The sequence below is a fragment of the Cavia porcellus genome, unplaced genomic scaffold (assembly GCF_034190915.1).
Source record: "Cavia porcellus strain 051 isolate PalLab524CR breed Dunkin Hartley unplaced genomic scaffold, mCavPor4.1 scaffold_10, whole genome shotgun sequence".
Lineage (NCBI taxonomy): Eukaryota > Metazoa > Chordata > Mammalia > Rodentia > Caviidae > Cavia > Cavia porcellus.
Window position 1 is genome coordinate 68,279,352 of NW_026947493.1, and position 20,355 is coordinate 68,299,706.

General features: G+C 45.1%; 1 long non-coding RNA gene across 5 annotated transcripts in view; it reads left to right on the plus strand.

The window, feature by feature from the left end:
- The first annotated feature begins 3,076 nt into the window (after positions 1-3,076).
- Positions 3,077-20,355, plus strand: part of LOC106025813 (uncharacterized) — a 49,818-nt gene continuing 32,539 nt past the window's right edge. The window contains exon 1 of one of the 5 annotated variants that reach the window (XR_010050231.1): positions 3,077-4,231. This is a non-coding gene — a long non-coding RNA (uncharacterized LOC106025813). The other 4 variants (XR_010050232.1, XR_010050234.1, XR_010050233.1 and 1 more) reach the window with 4 other exon arrangements.

Below are 20,355 nucleotides of genomic sequence, written 5' to 3' on the forward strand. Positions count from 1 at the left end.
CTGCGTGTCACTGCTCCAGCCCACACCGTCCAGGTCAATCTCCTCTTCTCTCAGTGACACCAGGTAGACAGGCTCCTGCCTTAGGCTTAGTCCCCTCTTTCCAGTTCTTTCTCCGGGCCGGGGGCTTCAGCGTTCAACAAGCGAGGCTGACGGGGGCGCGTGGTTCAGCTCGCACCTCTAAGCAATCCTTTCTAAAGGAATTTTGCAGTAAAGATCAAGGCAAATAAGAATTATTTCATGAACATATCTGTCCCCCAGATATAAATCATGATTGTATTTTAGTATACTTCTAGGCTCATTCTGTATTTCTCTTATTTTTTAACTATCACTATATGTATATAAATGTTAGTGTCTTGGTTTAGTTTTTGGTCAAAGTTTTCAGAGCCATAAGAAAATATAAATTAAAGGACTTCGCTATAAAGGAGAGCACAGGGTTGAGATGGAAGGAGAGGGCTGTGGGGAGGCAGGAGATTTTATTCTTAGGGCGCATTCCCCGTGGGAGGCAGGATGCGCTGGCGGTGGTGTGGGGAGGCAGGATGCTGCAGGGCAGAGCGGGAACTGCGGCGGCAAAGCCCGTCTGAGAAGGGATGGGATCAAGAGGTGTTAAATGACTCACTCGTGTCACATAACCTGCACACAGTGGAGCACACACTTGACCCCAGCAATTTGCATTCGGAGACTCGAGTTCCACCAAACTACAGTTCAAACCTGTCCTTGGGACCAGCCATACCCCGAACAATCGCCAGGATCTAGACAAGGAACATGTTCACATATCCCTGACAGCTGTTCTGAGCATACTGGGTGCTCAAGGCTTAGAGCGGGGTAAAGTAGGTCAGCGGGAAGAGTGGGATGGACTGTGGACTCTGTCTGCGTGACTGATGAACCAAAACATCCTCAGGAAGTCCAGCTCCAAAGGTAGTGGAATATTTTCAACTCTGACCCAGTTTTGGACCATTTGAACTGACTCTGGTCAGCTTGGGGGTGAACTTGGCAGGTTACATCACCAGATTGCCATATGCAAATCGGATCCTTTGTCATCGGTGTCAAAGTACACGTGGCTCTGTGATTCTGCTTTTACAAACTCTCTTATCACACTGCTTGCACATGGTGGCCCTGCTGTTAAACCGATCAATAAATAAACCTTGGCTTCACATTTTGTACAGACATGTTTAATTGACACATAGACAAACAAAGTTGCTTAGCTACTGGGCAGCTTGTGTCACAGGTGACAACTCTGCCAACATTTCCTTCTCAACGACGTTTTTCACCTGAGCGGACAGGTCAGCCTCCTAACCTCAGGAGGCCTTCCTACATTCGTCATGGCAGTTTCCAGGCCTGTGTAGGTCGCCTGAAGGCAGCGTAGATGCAGCTGGGTGCCTGGGTGGCAGCTGGTGACTTTCCCAAGCTCACCCAATGGAAATCGCTCTGTGTCTGTTACAGGGGCGGCCGCTGTGGAATGAATGAACCCCAGAAGAGCAGGCTTTAAAACAGGAGGGGAAGGGTGCCTGACTAGGTGCTAGGACAGTGTACTCAGTACTGTATTTTTAATCCAAGTGGCAGAACACTAAGCCCCTGGAATTTGTTTTTTATCTTCTTACCAATCTTTCTGCTGAAGAGGCCATTTCATTATCCTCCAAAGTGCTTGTTTTGAACCTACCTGTGTCCCTCCTCTTATGGAAACCACCTGTGGCAGCCACCTAGGGAGCTGAGGCAAACATTTGTTTTTGATAACAGCGCATTTTGAATGTCTGTGGTTTCAGTTTCTATTCTTATCTCTGGCTGTTGTAACTTTTCGATCTCTTCCTACCTTTTACGGGTAGCTCTGCTTTTCCCAGGCCTTGGTGCTTGGTCCTCTATGAACTGTGACAAGACAGTTGCAAAATAGTTATTGTTACTCCCAGAAAACGTCTTGTGAAAGACCAAAGCGCTTAAGGCCAGCACGAGGTCATGTTTGGCTCTGTATTGATGATCTGTAATCATCCCCAAACACCAGAAACTGTGCCAAGAGGACGTGCCTTTTCTGGAATTGTGACAGCAGAGGCACATGCTGATGCCCAGGTAGAAACCTCAAGGTCCTCCACTGACTCATGAAAGCTCTGGGATTGTACCTTGTCTCTGCACCCTAAGCTGCCTCATTCAGAACTTCTCTTTCCTTAGCATCATCTGACTGTTTATTCAAGAGGTACTTTTATCACTTGAAAAATCTGGAAATTTGTCTAATGATTTACAGTTATTTAAGTTGGTCCCAACAATTTTAAAGAATTAACTCAGAGCCTTATTTATTTATTTTGTCTTTCTGAGACAGGGTTTCAGTATGCAGTTTAGGCTGGCCTTGAACTCACTTGGTAGCCCACTGGTCTCGAATTTGCAATGATCCTCCTGCCTCAGCCTCCTGAGTGCTGGGATTACAGGCCTGCACCATCATGCCTGGCTTCTTCTATGTAATTCAGATTGAATTCGAACTCATTGTGTAGCCCAGGCTGGTCTCAAAACTGAAGAGATTCTGCTGCCTCAGCCTCCAACTGCTGGAACTGCAGGTGTGTGCCATCATGCCCAGCTTATTCTTATTTTATAGAACAGAAAGCTAAGGTCTCTTAGCTAGTAAGTACCAAGGTGTACCAAAGAGTGGGTGATGCGAATCTAGTCTAGGATGTTTTTCTACCATAATGCGGACCACTGTGGCTGAGTCTCCTACCTCGGCTCTATAGGAGACCCCTGGGGGGTTTGTTACAACACAAATTTCTGGGGTCCACCCCCTAGCATTTCTGACTCCATAGGTGTGGAGTGGGGCCCGGGAATGTTCTCAGTTCACACCCGGGCCCCTCCCCTTCTCCCGGCCTTCCCCTTTCCTGCTCCCCTTGCAGCTAGGGTGCCATTTGATCTAGTTTCTTTCTTTATTTAAATCAGATTTCATTGGTACATTCTGATCTAGTTTCTACCAGTGAGATGTCAACAAAAGCCTTCTGGAAAACTTGAGCTTTCCCTATGAAAGGAGACAGATGTGGCCCCTCCCTTCCCTCCTCCTTCCTGTCTGGGACATGCATGTCATGCTTTGAGGTACATGGGCCCCTAATAACCAATACGTTAAAGTCAGCAAGCTGGATGAGGCGAGGTATCTACTGGCCTTGGACTCTTTTCCCCTAGATTTCTTAATGTCTAGGAAAAATATTATTTAAACCACTGTAGCCAGAGGCTTTGTAACTTGTATTCAAGTGGGCCTCTAACTGAGAAAGAAGAAAGGCAGGTGCAGGACGGTGTGGGGAAACAGCATGCAACAATCATTTTTGAGGCTCTTTCTATAGCTGGCCCTGTGCTCAGTGAGACAGGGCTCCCGTGGCCAAGGCTTTCCTAGTCATAGTAAGACGGCAAGTGCAGAGGTACAAACAGAACACTGCAGAAACCCTCAGAAGGCGCCCTGAGAAGAGAATGCTCCCGAGGCTGCCCTACGTGCAAGATCTTGAGGGGTGAATACAGCTCTGCCAGGTAAGAATGAGGAAAACTTTCTGTACTTTGCCTCTTCTCTCCGTTACCCTCGAGGTCCAGAGACTGACCTAGTTAGGTGTGTGTTTGGACAAGAGCTGCAACATAATTTCTAATTAGACAATAGAAGATTCCAAAACGCAAGCTCTGGCAGAGCTAACTGCAGGAGACAAGAACAAGGAGGGACATTGTGAAGGTTGGCAGAGCCCCTGACAGCAGGTCTGGAGAGCCAGAAATCTGAGGCCAAAAGACAAGAGCAAGAGCACAAAAGGCACTTGGGTCAGGCAGAGCAGCAGCCCAAGAAGACCCGGGAAGCTTGCTTCTCAGACAGATAAGGAACCGGGGGCAGAAGCCAGCAGATGAGCAGGCCAGCACACAGAAGGGAGGACCCGCCCCAGGCGCGGGAAGCAGCAGCCCACAGGCTTGTCCTCTGGACAGAACTGAAAGGGAAGGACAAGGAGGTCGCCTGCTTTGAAGAGCTCCAGCCTCTAGGGCCAGTCGTCCTTTGCTGCCATCACCTTTGGACATTGGTCTCCAGGCCTTCAGTTTCTTCAGCTTCCCAATGCAGACCTACACCAGTGAGTTGCCTGTGAGCTTCCAGGCTTTGGGTTGTGGACTGGTGCTGTGTCTTTGATCCCTTTTATCCTGTGGCTTCCGTCATTTGGGGCTGAGCAACTACTGGACTCTCAGGTCTGCAGCGCACAGATGGCTACTGTGGATTCTCCCACGTCTGATCTTCAAAACCCACCTGGTAATCACCATGCGTAATTCTGTATGTATTTTCTATTGTCCCTGTTCCTCTAGAGAAGCCTAACTAATCACTGTCAAGATAACTAACCCCTCGTGTGATGAGGTAGAAGTCCACTCAGGACAGCTCAGTTCCCAGGACCCTCTCACTCTTAACGATCCCGCCCCCAGCTGTGGCATGGCCTGATTCACATTCCCAGCACGCAGATCCAGAGCACAGTCAAACTGTGGCACTTACATTCAGCACCACCTTCACCCTCAGTCCCCATCCCTAAGGCTGGTGGAAAAGTAACCCTCCCTCGGGCTTCCCCCGAGCTCAAGGCTGTGTTAGAATTCTGGTGTGTTACTGGACCTGCTGGGCTGCTGCTTCTGTGACACCGAGAGCCTGCAGGAAGGACCTACCTCCCTGAACAGCGGGGCATTTCTGCCGAGCGCCTGGTATGTACTATGGTGATCCTGAGACTCGTCTTTCCTCTCCCCAGGCCCAGACATCTCTTCCTGTTATGGTGGAAACCTGTCCCTTGAGTGTGGTGTCTATTGGAGACACACTCACCTCAAGCTCTTCTCACCCCACTTGGGAAATCCCCAAGCTGGAAGGGAAGAGTTTCAGCTACCTCTGCTGTCCACCTGCTCAACATCCCCTGAGACCAAGAACAGATCCCTTTAGAATGAAGGGAGAGAAAGGGAGAAGTGCAGGGGAAAACAAAGTCACTTTCCAGCAACACTTGGGTCGCATGTTGATGGTGGTGGTGCACTCACGAAGTAGGCACAGAAATGCACATTCTAGCCCGAAGACAGGAAGGGTCAGGAATGTTCAGGTCCAGGGACAGTGAGGACAAAGAGCTTGGCAGGGATGCAATGGGACAGAATGGGATGACCACTGGAAATGTGATTTTATTCTGTAGGCCTCGGAAGTCAGGAAAGGCCAATAAACTATGTTGAGTCACAACCTTGTTTGTTTTAAAGGGGGTTAGAAGTCAGCTTATTTCTGTGGCTGGCTAAGTGGGTCTAATGTGAGTTTCAACTAGGAAGTAGAAATAGAGACAGAAAAGCACAGTCACAGTTCTGGGAGAAAATCAACCAAATTTGGTCATTAATTGGTTATGAGGGACTGATGCCAGTAACAGAAAGAGAAGCTGAAAATTGTAAGTCGTCTAACTTGGAAGACGAGGCAGTCAGAAAAGCCATTTACCTGAGTGTGAGGACAGAAGGGATGGGCACAGGTGACGGGGAGGAAAGCAATCAATATATGCAGTGCTGGTGACGTGCCAGGCGCTGTGCTCCATGTATTCTTGCTGTTGAGACAGTATGCAGGAGTACTGTGATGCCCATTTCTCAGGTAACAGAACAGGTTCACGGACATGGTTGCTCACCCACAGTTCCTTGGAGAGTGATGGTGTTGGGATTGGAAACTGTCTGCCTGGTTCCCCAACCCATGCGCCTCAGCATTCGGGACATCTAAAAGTCGCTCAGCATTTGAGTGTGGCACTTGGAGGACAGGCAAGAGGTGTAGGCATTGGGCTGGGAGTTTTAATAGGATGATGGTTCCTGAATTTCCTGAATGACAGGAGCAGAATAGAGCACCTGGGGAAAGCCCAGCACAAGAGAGGAGGAAGAGATGAACGCTGTGAGCCTCATGTTGGAGGGTGATGTTAGTGAAGTCTTGTTCCACAGAAGAGGCAAGAGACGAGGTCAGGACTGTTGTGCTCTCATCATGAAGTTCAGAAAAGGGGTTTTCATGCGAGACATCTGGCTTCATTACAGGCCTGTTCTTTTTCTCCTACCGTACTCGGTTCCACCTTCAAATTTGGTCTGTTTCTCAAAGTGTCCTGTGGAGGGCCTGCTATGCTGTTCCAGCAGCTGGGAGGAGGAAGGTTCAGAGGAAGAAGGAATCTGCCAGCCATGTGAGCCTGCTTGGCTTCTTTCCTGAAGACCCCACTATAAACTTGGCCGGGATTTACAACCATCCTCTTGGGGGCTGGAAATGTAATTTTTTAATGTGCCAACGAAACCAGGCTCTCCTGACAGGGAAGGAAAGAGAATGGAAACTGGGCAGACCCTGAAAACTGCCATCAGGAGGTAGGCAGAAGAAACAAAGCTAAAGGACATGTGCAGAGAGAGTTAAGAAAGCAGGGGGCGCTGAGCGTGGTGGCACGTGCCTGTAATCCCAGCACTTGGGAGGCAGGAAGATCACAAGTTCAAGGCCACCCTGGGCTACAAACCAAAACACTGTCTTCAAAAAAAAAAAGTGAGAGGAGACAGAAGAATTTTATGAAAACTACACTTAAGATGCTTTTAATTGCAAATTATTCAAAATTCAGCTCAAACTAGCTTCAGCTTTGCTCATGTAATCAGAAGAAATTTGATCAAGAATCAAAAGGTAGAGTAGGTACGTTTACTGGGACTCTGGGTTTGCAACTTTTCTGTTTTCTTGGATCTCCCCCTCTTGGCCTGGGGTTCAGGCCGGCTTCAAAATGGTAATAAAGCAGCAGAAGCCGCTCCAGGACTCACATGTGCACACCACATGGTCCAGGCCATCTCGATAACAAAATTCCTGAAATTCACTCGTTCACTGAAAATATTCCTGAGCACCCACTGTGTGCCAAGTACTTTTCTAGGTGCTGGCAACAATGTGAATACAACGAACAAGGATCTTTTTTGGTCACTGACTGCTGTATAACAGATTGTCCCTCAGCTCGGAGATGTGAAGCATCAAACACTGTTGCACAACCCTGAGGTCAGGTCTCTGGCTTAGACAGGTGCCTGACTCGGCTCTCTCATGAGGCTGCAGTTGAGGAATCTGCTGGAGCTATAGTCGTCTCAAGGCCAACTGTTGGCGAAGACTTCAGTTCACTGCAGTGTCGCTGGGCCGGGGAAAGGAGCAGGGAAGAGCAGTCAGTCTTCTTGTAAGGTAATCTCAGAAACGGCAACCATTAGTTTTGCTCTGTTCTACTTATGTTGAGCATATTGCTAAGTCCAGCCCACGCTCAAGGCGTGACTACCAGGGGGTGAGGATCACGGGAAACCACTTTGAGACTCTGCTTCCATACACTACATCCAATCCACCATCAAATCCTTCTAAATGTGTGTGGAATCCAGTCCTCCTCATTCCCACGGACACCACCCAATCCAAGTCTCTGCCATTTCTCATCTATCCCAGCAGTAGAATCGCAGCTGGGCTTCCTGCCTTTGTTCTTGGTCCTTGGGCTGTCCACTCCCCACACCGTGACCTTTTAAAAGTAAGAAGATCATAGCCAGGCATAGTGACTCATGTCTGTAATCCCAGCACTCTGGAAGGCTAAGGCAGGAGGATGATAAATCTGAGTCTCACCTGAGCAATTAAGCAAGGTCCTCTCTCAAGAAAAAGAATTTTTAGCTAGGTGTGGTGGTGTACTCCTGTAATCCCAGTACTTGGGAGGCTGAGGCAGGAGGAGCGTTTGCAAGTTCAAGACCAGCCTGGGCTACAAAGTGAGCCCAAGTCTAGCCTGAACTGCATAGTGAGACTCTGTCTCAAAAATACCAAAAAAAAAAAAAAAAAAAAAAAAAAAAGAATTTTAAAAAAATTGACTGTGTAGTTCAGTGTCAAGAGCTTTGGTCCAATTCTCAGTACTGTTAAAAAAAAAAAGTAAGAGAGATCATGTCACACTACTACACAAACATGTCTACTACTGAGAACATTCCTGTAAGACCATTACTATTCCAATATCTCTTGTGATCTACCTGATCACTCCCTACTTCTTTGATTTAATCTCTCTTGCTGACTCAGTTCTAGCTACATTGGTGGTGTGATTCATTAAAGATAAAGACACCAAGAATTCAGGCATGGTAGTGATGGTAATCCCAGTACTCAGGAGGTTGAGAGGTGGGGGCATTGCTAATTGGATTCTAACTGGGGCGATGTAGCGAGACCCTGTGCTATGGATTATGGATTATGTCTAGATTTCCTCCTAAAGCCTCATGAACCCATAGGTAGGGCTTTGGAGAGTGACTGGATCAAGAGGTGTGGCGTGATACCTATTAGTGCATGAGTCTACTGATGAGTTTATAGCTAAATGTGATGGCGGGAGGTGAAGCATCGTTGGAGGACATGGCCTACTGGGGTGCAGCTTGCGAGAGCCTATCTCCTTCCCTCCTTTCTTGAGTTCTCTCTCTGTTTCCTGCCACCAGCCCATGAGCTGCTTCTCTTCTGCCAGGCCCCTTTCTCCTGCCGTCCTGCCTTGGAGTCAGTTGACCATGGACTGAAACCTCTACAGACTGTGAGCCAAAGTAAACCTTTCTCTTTAGGGTTGTGGGTGTTGAGTACTGTCTCAGAGATGACAAAGTAACTAAGACATCCTATTGCAAAAACGAAGGGCTGGGGATGTAGTTCAGTGCAAAGGCCCTGGGTCCTATTCCAGTACCAAAAAAGTTTTTAAAAGACACCAAGCATGTTCCTACCCCGGGGAGTTCACATCTGCTCTTCCATCTAGCTAGACCTCTTCAGATGCTACTGCAGTGTCATTGCATGAGAAAGGGCTTTCTGTTCCTCCATGGTGTCCACCACCACCTGCATGTGATCTGTTTGTCTGTCTACTGTCTTTCTCCACTGACCAGGATATAGCTCTGTGGAGAGCAGCTTGCAGAGCTGGCGTCAGCAGCCAGACACTGGTGAGTTTTGGAGGGGGGGAATGAAAGAAGAGACTTGGCGGGTATCCACCTTGCTTTCAAAGATCTTGACATTAGAAGCGAAAAGTAAAACACTCTGATAAAAAATTAGAAAGTGTTTATATCAGTAAACAAAGATAATAACAGTAAAATCCAGACCACCACAAGAGGGAAATTGTTTTCATTAAATATAACAAGGGTTGGGATCTTTACAACAGAAAAAACTTAGCAAGTTGTTAGGAAAAACACTGAAACTCTTAATAAGAAATGGGCAAAGGAAATGAACAGACAGTTCACAAAGAAGGAAACACAACTAGTAAACAAAGATAAAGAAAAAAACTTTGGCATCATTAGCAAGGAAAGAAATACAGATTAAAACTACAAGATGATCTGTTTTCAACTATCAAATGGGCAAAACAGCTATTCATACCCATAATTCCAATTCATGGAATCCTAAGAGACTAAGCCAAAATACAGATGAAGGAATTGGCCATAAATTTATTTAAAATAATTTAATATTAACATAATTTTAAAAAAAAAATTTATTTAAGGAGAAAAAGAAAAAAACAAAAAGGGTACAAGTAATACAAAATTCAAAAACTAAACAGTAAGAAATCACTAGTTAATAGATTACATATTCTCATCTTAGAAATAGTTGTTCAAGTTACAAAATTAAAGCATATAAAGTGGACTTTCAAACAGTGAGACTGCAAACAGTTTTGCTCAATGACCCAACAAAATTCAGTAACATGGTTATCTATCTTATACACTTAAACATATATGCAGTTATAACCTTTAGAGCACTTTCTTTTCTTTTTTTTGTACAATGGCAATTACACATTTTGGGTTTTATTACTCCCACAGTTCTTATTACTTTTTTTGAAGAGTAAAACCAAATGCCACATATCAGAACAGAGTCAGTCAAATCAAAAGGATGGACATAATAGATAATATAAAAACAAAATACAAGGTGATCAACAATGGTTACCATACTGCCTCTTGCTATCTTAAGAAGAATTGCCTATATCATCAGTTATAATAAAATTGAACAAAACAGTAAAGAATAAAACCAAAACATTGGAGACATTACAGGACTTAAAAGAAGATAATAGTCAACCAGAATGGGCGTCATAATGAATCTTATTGTCTTCACAGCTGTTGCCTGTACTTTCGAACTTGGTACCATCAAGCTAAGCAGAATAGGGGAAAATCAGTCAAAACAAGATGGTGAGGGCAATACAGGGTTTCAAATCAAGTTAATAGGAAATCAAAGTAGGTTACTATAACGTATCCTGCTATTTTTTATTTTTCCCTTAATTAAAGAGATAAAAATAAAAAAGTAAATAATTAAAAAAAGGAGATTGAGATGAAAGAGGGCATAACAACAAAACAGCGCAGGTCAAAACATAACCATTTAAGCAAAATAGTGTTTCACCACAAGATATCCTGACATAAAAGTAGTTACTATAGTGTCTCTTTCCTTGAAATCTTTGAGTATAACTTCGTATACTGTAGCATCAAACATATCCAGACAATGTAAAACCATTCAAGAGAATGACATTATTACAGGGTATTTAGAGCCAACTAACAAAAAATGAATAATGGTTTCTGTATAATCACCTTGTCTATAAATGTTTTTGCTTATATTATCACATATAATAAAATGCAATAAGATACAACCTGTTAAGACTGATGGAGACAGAGGAATAAAAGCTTGATGGGACTTCAAAAAAAGATGATACTAAATCAGCACTAGCTATTATGATGTCTTTTCTCCAAAATAGCTGTTCCTACCATCCAACCTTCTCTGCCTCATTTCTGTTGAGCTCAGTTGGCGACCTTCTGTTGAGGTCGTTTGTTGTCAGTTTGTCTTCTTCATTTCCCTTTCTGCTCCATTCATTGTGGCCTCTCTGCCACTATTTCTGGAATCTTGGTATTTTCCTTTTTTAGAATATCTTGCAGTATTCTCTGTAGAGTTGAATTGGTGGTTGCAAATTCCCCTCGTTCCTCTTTATCCTGGAAGCACTTTGTTTTTCCATCAATTTCCAGGGACAGTTGTGCAGGATATATCAATCTTGGCTGGAGGTTATTATCTTTCAAAGCTTGAATTATTTCCCCCCATGCTCTTCGTGATTTGATGGTTTGTGGTGAGAAGTCTGCTGTAATTCTGATGGGTGTTCCCTTGTAAGTGATCTGTTTCTTGTCTCTGATGGCTTTTAATATTCTGTTCTTATATTGGATTTCTGGAATTTTGATTATTATATGCCTGGGTGTAGCTCTGTTTGGGTTGTAGGTGGCTGGGATCCTGTATGCCTCATAAATCTGAGTATCTTTACCTTTTGCTAAATAGGGAAATTTTCTTGGATTATTTCTGTGAATAGCTTTTGTAGTCCATTTGCTTGTGTCCTTACTTCTTCTTTTATGTTCTTAATTCTTAAGTTATAGATCCTCTTATCATCTTCTAGCCTTTGTATTATTGGTGCTTGTTTTCTTGTTATTTTTAAGAAGTTTTAAAAAAAAAGTTTTTCATTTCATGCTCCCACATTACAAATCTGCCCTCCAGTTCATATAATCTATCCTTAGTTTCTTTCAAGCTGTTATGCCAGCTTTCGATAGAGTTTTTAGTTTCCTGGTAATCTCTTTGAACCTGCTTCACGTATTCTATGTTTTCTCTGTTTTCTCCATCAAACAATTCTCCCCTTTTTTTCTGTTCTTCCATTCCACAATCTGTTTTTTCTTGGGCAGTGCTTAGCATTTCTCTAACTATTCTACTTATATCTTGCTTTAGGTCATTAATAACTTCATTTTTGAACTGGTCTATGAGGCTCTGAAGATAGTGCTTTATGTCTATTGGTGCCAGGTCTGATATTGCATATATCTCAGGATTGGGTGGCTGAGGACCCTTTCTTGTTGCTTCCTCTTTCCATATTTTTTGTTCCTTCCATACAAGCATTTATAGGAGGCCCAGTTTCTTTCTTTTTCAGTTACAGTTTGTTTGAATTGCGCCGGCTAGGTGTTTCCGCCCACTGCAGTGTACTAGGGAGACACAGACCTGGGCAGCCTATGCTTGGCCTGTCTCTCCAGGTCAACCTACCGAAGGCTTCACTGCTAGGGTGCACCTCCAGGTGCTGGTGTGGGCTAGCCTTTTGGGTCTTAAGTCAGTGGTGACACCTAGGCCAGGCACTTCCAACCAATCCTGCTTGAGAGGGGAATATGCAACTAAGGACACTGCAGTGTCCTGTTCCGGCTAGTCTGCCCAGTCCCAGTATGTCTTTGCTGAAGCTTCCTACTCTATGGAGGAGTCCCCGATGTGCTTACTCACCGCCGGTCGATGCATGGCTTCTGGCCAGTCCCACTGTCAACTCCATTCGCTGCTTCCCACTCTCAGAGCTTTCATGCCTCTCTCCTTGCCATGCTGATTGGGACATAGCAGCGGCTGCAGGAAATTCAGATTGTGGCTTCCAGTGGCATGGGCTCCAGCTTCTGCACTGAGACCTTATCTGTTCCTGTTATAGCACCAGGATTGCGTTTCCAATTTGTTTCTTAGTTTAATTCGTTCCTGTGTCAGCAGAGTATATCTCCCTTTTATATCTCCCTTTGCTTAGGACTTCTTGCCCCGCACCATCCCGAGAGGTGGGCGCTCCCCTCGCCATGCCTGTGCCGCCCGTTGCAGGACGAAGTAGCAGCTGCTCTTCTGGGTCACCCAGAACTTCAGCAGCACCTCCTCAGGCTTCAGCCACATCTTGGTGGCCGGCCGTACCTGCGGGGCTCTGATCACATCACCCCAGCCGCACCTGATCAGGCCCGCTCGGAAGGAGGCGCAGCGGCTATGGGGGCCGTGGCCGGCGGTGCGCAGTGCATGGAGTCGGAGAGCAGGGGCGCAGCTCTCAATATTAACGTAATTAATACTAGAAAATAATCCAAATGCTTTACACCAAGAGAGTAGTTTAGAAAACTGGCATATTCATATAACAGAAAATTAAACCTAATACACATAAAATGTTTGGGAAGAACTGGTGTTGACACAGTACAGTGCCTATATTTATCATGTCAGCTGGGGAGAAAAGGCAGAATTGTGGATTCCATACTGTGCCTTACTTTCTTGCCTATGGGAAAGCTACATGCAGAAAAAGTCCCCTCAGGGCTATTTTTCTTCATAGCACACTTAGCTTACTGAGTTCTGTGCTGCTTCCCTATGCTAAGCCTTGTGATTCACAGAGACTCAGAAAGTTCTGCCCTTGAGGAGCTGGTACCAACTAAAATTCAAAAAACAGTTCTTCAGGAGTAAATAATAAAGTCTTGACAGATACAAATATAACTAGAATCCAAAAATATCACAGGACAGATGAGGCCAGCTGCCAAACAGACAACAACAGCGCACAGCTGGGGCTCCAGAGGCCCGGGGAGGCCTGGGCTTCCAGGTCATGGTGGGGGCTGTGGGTTGGACTGTGTTGTCTGCTGAATTCTCAGAGACCCTAGAGCTGGGGTGCAGGTGGTCCTGGCTTTAGAAGAATGGAAGTCAAAGTGTAGCTAATGGAATTGTAAGGTGCGACACTCCCAAACAAGGTTTGTTTTCTAACTTTGCACTGGAAGAGATTTGGTACAGCTGTGTCGGTGGCGGACTTTTGCTTAGAACACCAGAAACTGTATGGCTCAAAGCACCTTGCCTCTTGGAGTTACCACCTTGCCTGTCCCTCTGGAAAAGGCCAGCGGGGGGGGGGGGGGTGCCTGCTGTGGAGCGAGGATCAGGCGGGTGGGACTGCCTCTGTTTCCAGGCTTCTCTGGGGGAGACAGCATTGAAACACACCTTACATTTCCAGAGTCTTTGATGTGTAGTTTAACCTATCATCCTGAGCTTCAGAGTGACATTTGGTCAATGCCATGACTGCAGGGCTGAAGCATCCCCACTGCCTAGTGACGATGCAGTGCAGCACAATCAATCCCTCAGGTATTTTCGGTGACCCTTATGTGAGCGAATCTACTGTCACCAGTCTCGTGAAAGCACAGAAGAGCACTTCCAGGATTGTTTCAGGAGATGGCGAGAATGGTGGGGTAACTGTGTTTGAAGCAAGGGGTAGCATTTTGAGGGGCATTCGTGGCAGTGTGGCTTTTTACTGTAGTAAACTCTTAAACATACACCCGAATTTTTGATTATGCTTGTACATCTTGTGCTGACTGCGTCTCATGATTGCAGGGTGAGGCCAAGTTGGCTAATGAATCTGTACTGTGGGGTTTGCATGAAGCCTGGGGGGGGGGGTGATAGAAAAGGGCACCACCAGGGTCCCTTGTGGTAATGGAAATGCTGTGTGTTGACTGTCTTGATAGCAGTATTCCAGTTCTTTTTTTTTTTTTTTTGAGGCAGGAGCTCACTATGCAGTTCAGGCTGGCCTTGAGCTCACTTGAGCCCAGGCTGGTCTCCAACTTGCAGTGATCCTCCTGCCTCAGGCTCCTGAGTGCTGGGATTACAGGTGTGCACCACCACGCCCGGCTCCAGTTATGATATTGAGCTGTACAGTGTTGTAAATTGTAACTGGTATTGAAAACTGGTAAAGGGCACATAGGCTTTCTCTGCATTATTTCTTATAATTGTATGTAAATCTGTAATTATTTCATAATAAACCAGTATAAATTAAAAAGTTATTGCCAAGAATGTCTGGTACAGTTCCACATAGGTGTCTCTCTAGATTACTACCTTATCAGCAAAGTCCCAGCCAAGACCTGCAGGTGCTGGTCTACTCGTAGGTAGGTGCTCTTGTAGATTGTAAGTGCTAGTGGTCCCTGGAAGAAAATTTACTGTCTTTGCCATAGGCAAAATTAAATCCACTGTACACAGAAGATCTGAAGAAAGTATAAATTCACATGTTTTTACAGTTCTAAAAATAGGCATTAACAAGCTGGGTATGGAGGCACATGTCTGTGATACTAGTTAATCGGGAGGCTGAGGTAGGAGGATTCAAAAATTGGAGCCAGCCTGGGACACTTAGTGAGACCCTGTCCCAGAACAAAATATAAATAAATAAAAGCTCAGTGGTAGAGCACTTGTGTGACATGTACAAAGCTCTGGGTTCAGTCTAGTAACTATGTACACACAGAGAGAGAAAAGGACAGAAAAGAAAAAAGAAGATACTAACATAGTATTCTAAGAATGTGACATGTGTGCCTAGAAAGAGTGTATGCTTGCAAAATAATTTGGGGTGTATAACAGATACTGCCTGTGCCTTTCAGCTCTCAAATTTGCACAACGCTATCCAGTTAACTACTGGAGAGATGAGGTGACATAGTTGATTCCTTCCGGAGGGTGGGCAGAAGGACTGGCTATCTATGGATACCAGCTGCATGACAGAGCTTTCTACTATCCAGTTTAATCTGCGTTCCTGCACTGGGAGATGGGTGATATTCCAGTCACCCAGTACTGAGGACACTTGCCTCAAATGCTGATCTGAGGTTCAAACCAAGGCATTCTAGGTCCAAAATGAGAAAGCAAGTGGCAGCTCTGTGTGGCTCCAAAATGCCAGCTCCCTGCTGCTACCTTCCCCATCTAACCAACACAGCCACCTAGGACAGCTGGTGACAGGTAATCTTGCTTGTCAACTTGATTGGGTTCAGAGACCGCTGGATCATGAGGGCAATAACTTAAACCCCCAATGAGGTCACAGCAGAACGGGCAGCGAGGAGGCGGGGCTTGTTGGAGGATGTGGAATTGTTGCAGGAGTGTGACCCTGGGGACCAAAGCTGATCCCTGGCCACTTCCTTGCTGCTGCCTGGACGCCGGAGGTGAGTAGCTTTCCCGCCACACTCGTCCTCCAGGATGCTTCTTCCTGTTTAATGAATTAAGTTTACTGGTACATTTTAGGGCCCACAGTGATCACGTTCCTCATCGGGAATATGTACCTGTGCGTGATGCAGCTTGAGTCTTTTCCCCTCCCTCTCCCTGGCTTCAATCCTTCCTGCCCTCATTTACAAAATCTTTGTTTCCACTGTTTTCTTCTTTCCCCTTCCTTCCTTACCTCCTAGTTCCCCTTCTCACTTGAACATTTTCTCCCTATTTAACAGAATCTATTATACATTTTGGTCTTTATTTACACTTTTGGTTTCTCACAACAGAGAACTAATATAATAGTTACACGTGTCCGATTTATTTCACTTAAGAGTATGACCTCTAAGTGCATCCATTTACCTAGAAATGTCTCGAATTTATCCTTCTTTATGCCTTAGTACTCCATTGCATAAAAAAACCCCACATTTTTGGGGGGTGTACCAGAGATTGAACTCACAACCTCATGCTTACCAGGCAGGTGCTTATACCACTGAGTTAAATCCCCAGCCCCTCTTTTTTCTTTTTGAGACAGGGTTTTGCTATTCAGTTCAGGCTGACCTTGAACTCACTTTGTAGCCCAGGCTGGCCTCGAACTTGCAGCTATCTTCCCAAATGCTTCTTGGGATCACAGGTGTGTGTACCACCATGCCCAGGCTAAATCCACATCTTGTTTATCCCATTCACTGGTTCATGAGCATTTGGCCTGTTTCAAAGATTTAGCAATTACAAACTGTGCTTCTGTAAACATGTGTGCATATAATACTGTGATATGATGCTTTTTCAATTCTTGCGAGAAGATACCCAGAAGAGGAATTGCTGGGTCAAATTGAATCTCTAGTTTTTTTCAGGAATCTCCATGCTGATTTCCACAGTGGTTGCACCAGTCTACCTTCCCACCAACAGTGGAGGATTCTTTTTTCCCGTAGCCCTGCCAGCATTTGCTATTGATTGATTTCTTTTTTTTTTTTTTTTTTGTACTGGGGATTGAACTCACGACCTTACACTTGCCAGGCAAGTGCTTATACTGCTGAGCTAAATCCCCAGTTATTGGTTGATTCCTTGATAACAGTCATTCTTTCTGGAGTGAAATGGAATCCAAGCATTAATTTGCATCTCTTGAATGACCAATGATGAACATTTTTTCATATGTATATTTGCCATTTCAACTTCTTCATCTGAGAAGTGTCTATTTCAGATGACCATTTTTGGATTGGGTCTTTAAGTTTGGGTTCTTTATAAATTCGTGTATCGTAGTCCTTTGTCTGAGAAACAACTGGCAAAAAGTTTTTCCCATTTTGTGGGTTGTCTTTTCACTTTGTTGGTGCTTCACTTGCTTACAAAAGTTTTCCGATAAGATCAGATCCCAGTTGTTGATTCCTTGTGATAGTTCCTATGCTGTCAGGGTTTTGTTCATAAAGTCTTTGTCATTGCCTTGGTGGGGGATATAGCTTTGTGGCACAAATGCCAGCCTGGCAAGTGCAAGTCCTGAGTTTTATACTCCATCTTTGCTTACACCAGTGTCTTAAAAAATCCTACCTATTTTATCTTCCGGCAGATTTAGTGTTTCTGTTTTAGTATTTATTTATTTATCTTTTTTAGTACCAGGGATCAAACTCATGACCTTGCACTTGCCAGGTAGGCACTTATGCCACTGAGCTAAAACCCCGGCCCTTCTGTTTTAGTATTTAGATCTTTGATCCATTTCAGTTTTAGTTAGGTGCATGGTGAGAGATATAGGTCTAGGTTTAATCTTCAGCATATGGAAAGCCAGTTTTCCTAGCACCATTTATTAGGCTATCTTTCTTCCAGGGAAGACGCTTGGCAACTTTGTCAAAGATAAGGTGGCTGAGTACGGTGTTTTTTTTTGTTTGTTTTGTTTTTTTCCGCCTGTACCATGCTATTTTTTTCTCATAGTAGCTTTGTAGTACAGTTTCAAGTCAGGGATGTGTTGCCCCCTGCTTTGCCTTTGTGGCCCAGAACTGCCTTTGTTATTCTAGGTCTCTTTTGGTTCCAAATAAACTTAAGGATTGTTTTTTTTCTAATTCTGTGAGATATACTGTTGGAATTTTGATCAGGATTGCATTAAACCTGTATAACAATTTTGGAAGCCACTATATTGGTTCTTTCTACCCAAGTACAAGAGACATCTTCCCATTTTCTGATACCCTCTTCAATTTCCTTTCTCAGAGAACTGTAGTTTTCAATGTAGAGGTCTTTTACTTTCTTCATTAGATCAATTTCTATGTATTTCTTTTCTTTTCTTTTTGGATTCTACTGTTAAAGGTGTTGTTTCCCTAATTTATTTCTTAGTGAATTTGTTATTCATGTATAGGAAGACTATTTTTTGCTTTTGTTTTTCTTTTTTGTCTTTTTGAGACAGGGTCTGCCTGCATTGCAGGCTGGCCTTGAGCTCACTTTGTAGCCCAGGCTAGTCTCCAACTTGAATGATCCTCCTGAGTGCTGGGGATTACAGGTGTACACCACCACGTCTGGCAGGTTATTGATTTTTGAGTGTTGACCTTGTATCCAGCTATGCTACTGAATTCAGTTATTAAATCTAGAAATCTTTGCTCCAGATGTTCCTGCATCACCACAAGCCTAAAGCATAAAGTCCATGGTTGGACCTGGCCAACTATGGACTGAAACCATGAGCCAAAATAACCTTTCCTCCCTGTACTATTGTTATTGTTATTGTTAGGTATGTTGTCACAGCAACAAACGGGGACACACTGCTGGCACGGAATCATGTGTTTGTCAGCCACCCCAGGTGTGTCATCCAAGTGTGCGGTTCCCTCAGGCCAGAGCAGGTTTTTCTGTCTTCCCTGTAACTCCAGGTAGAGATAGCAGCAGACACAGACAGGACGGAGGGTCCCCTTTCACTTTGTACCCAGCCGGTGGCTTTCTGAGTCAGTTTTCCCCTTTAAATCTGTCCTCGTTTCTCGTTTTCACATGTTTTCTCTTTCTAGGAGGGAGGCACGAGGAGAACAGAGATTGAAGGGAGGGACAGTGAGATGTCTCCCTGTCTTTCCTTGAAGGCCTGGCCACCTGTACTCTCACTGGAGGTTTGGGGCACCCCTTGCAAGCCCTACATCTGCATCCTGCCAAGGCTCAGGCAGAGTCTGGCCAGGACATTAGAGAACACATTAGCACATATCGGGGGCCTGCCAGTGCTGGGTACCCAGACACTTCTTTGTTGTCCTTGTTTGCTACACTGTTGTTGTCGTGGTTTCTAACTATACTGACAGGCCCAGGACTGAGATTACAGCCAAAATGGGAAGGCAGCGGGGAGGAAAGAGGCCGAGGGCATGCCGGGAGGGGGGCATTGGAAGAGACCCCTCCGAGGCCATGTCCAGTCTGTTGTCCACTAACGCCGACTTTCTTCTCTGTCAACAGTATTTCACTTTCAGTACTGTCAGCTGATTCTTTCTAACGGTCACACGCTGTTTGTACTGTTGCTGATGCTCTCATTCCAAGGCTGTGAGTCCCTACTTCAGTTTTCTGAGCCTCAGACATTGACCTTGGCTGCACAGCCACTGGGAGTTACCTAAGAAGTTAAAAACTGGCATTTAGAGAATGATGGTGATCGGAGACTGGGGAGGAGGGAAAGGGGAAGCTATTGCTCAATGTGTTTAGGATTTCCTGTCTGCAAGATGGACAGGTTCCGGAGATTGCTTCACAACGATGCGGAATCCTTCACGCTGCGAACTGCACAGGTACAGTGGTTACGATGCTACGTTTCACATTAGTGTGCTTTTCATGACAGTGAGTAAGTAGATAAGTGAAGAATGACACTCATTTGGGTCCCATCGTAAGAAAGTTGGGATTAATTGTAAAGTCTTGTCTGGAGAAATAGTGGGCAGTAGATTCGTGACGTGTGACGTGTGACGTGACGTGTGATGTGTGTTGCTGAGGGTCCGACCCGGGGCTTGGTGCCTCCTAGCCCAGTGCTTACCACTGAGCTACACCCGCAGACCTTCAGACTTTTCAAACTTCTGTGATATTGTGACATAGTGAGAAATATATATTTGCTTTTCCTTCCTGTTCCTGACCCAGAAGGTTCTAAAACTCTTGTAGTTTTCAGAGTAGAAGGGGTAAGAGGAGCATCTTGCAGTGTTTGGTTTTTGAATTCAGAGCCTGACACTGGGCTCCCAAACCTTTCGGGATTTTCTGGGTGACAAGGGCATCTTTTGTGGTGACGAGCACAGTCTCACTATGTAGTTCAGGATGGACCTGAAATCATTATGTAGCCCAGGCTGGCCTAGAACCCACAGTGATCCTCCAGCCTCAGCCTCCTAAGTGCTGGGATTACAGGCGTGCACCACCCGCCAACTTTGTAATGAAGTAACTCTGGATGGACCTGGATGGAGACCGGGCACCAGAAAGATCAGAACTTGGTTAGAAGTTTGGAACTTGCCGTCCCATTTTCTGACTTCCAGGGAGGGAGCAGCACTGGAGACGAGTCCATAATTCATGCTTGTGTGACGAATCCTCTGTAAAATTCCCTGAGCTACAGCACCTGTGTGCCAAGAGGGTGGTGCATCCCAACTCCATGGGGACAGAAGCTTCTGTTCCCGAGGTCCCTGGACCTTGCCCTCTCTGTCCTCTCACCGGACTGTTCATGTGTGTCCTGTGTGGCATCTTTTCTAAAAAGCCAGTACAGAAGCACA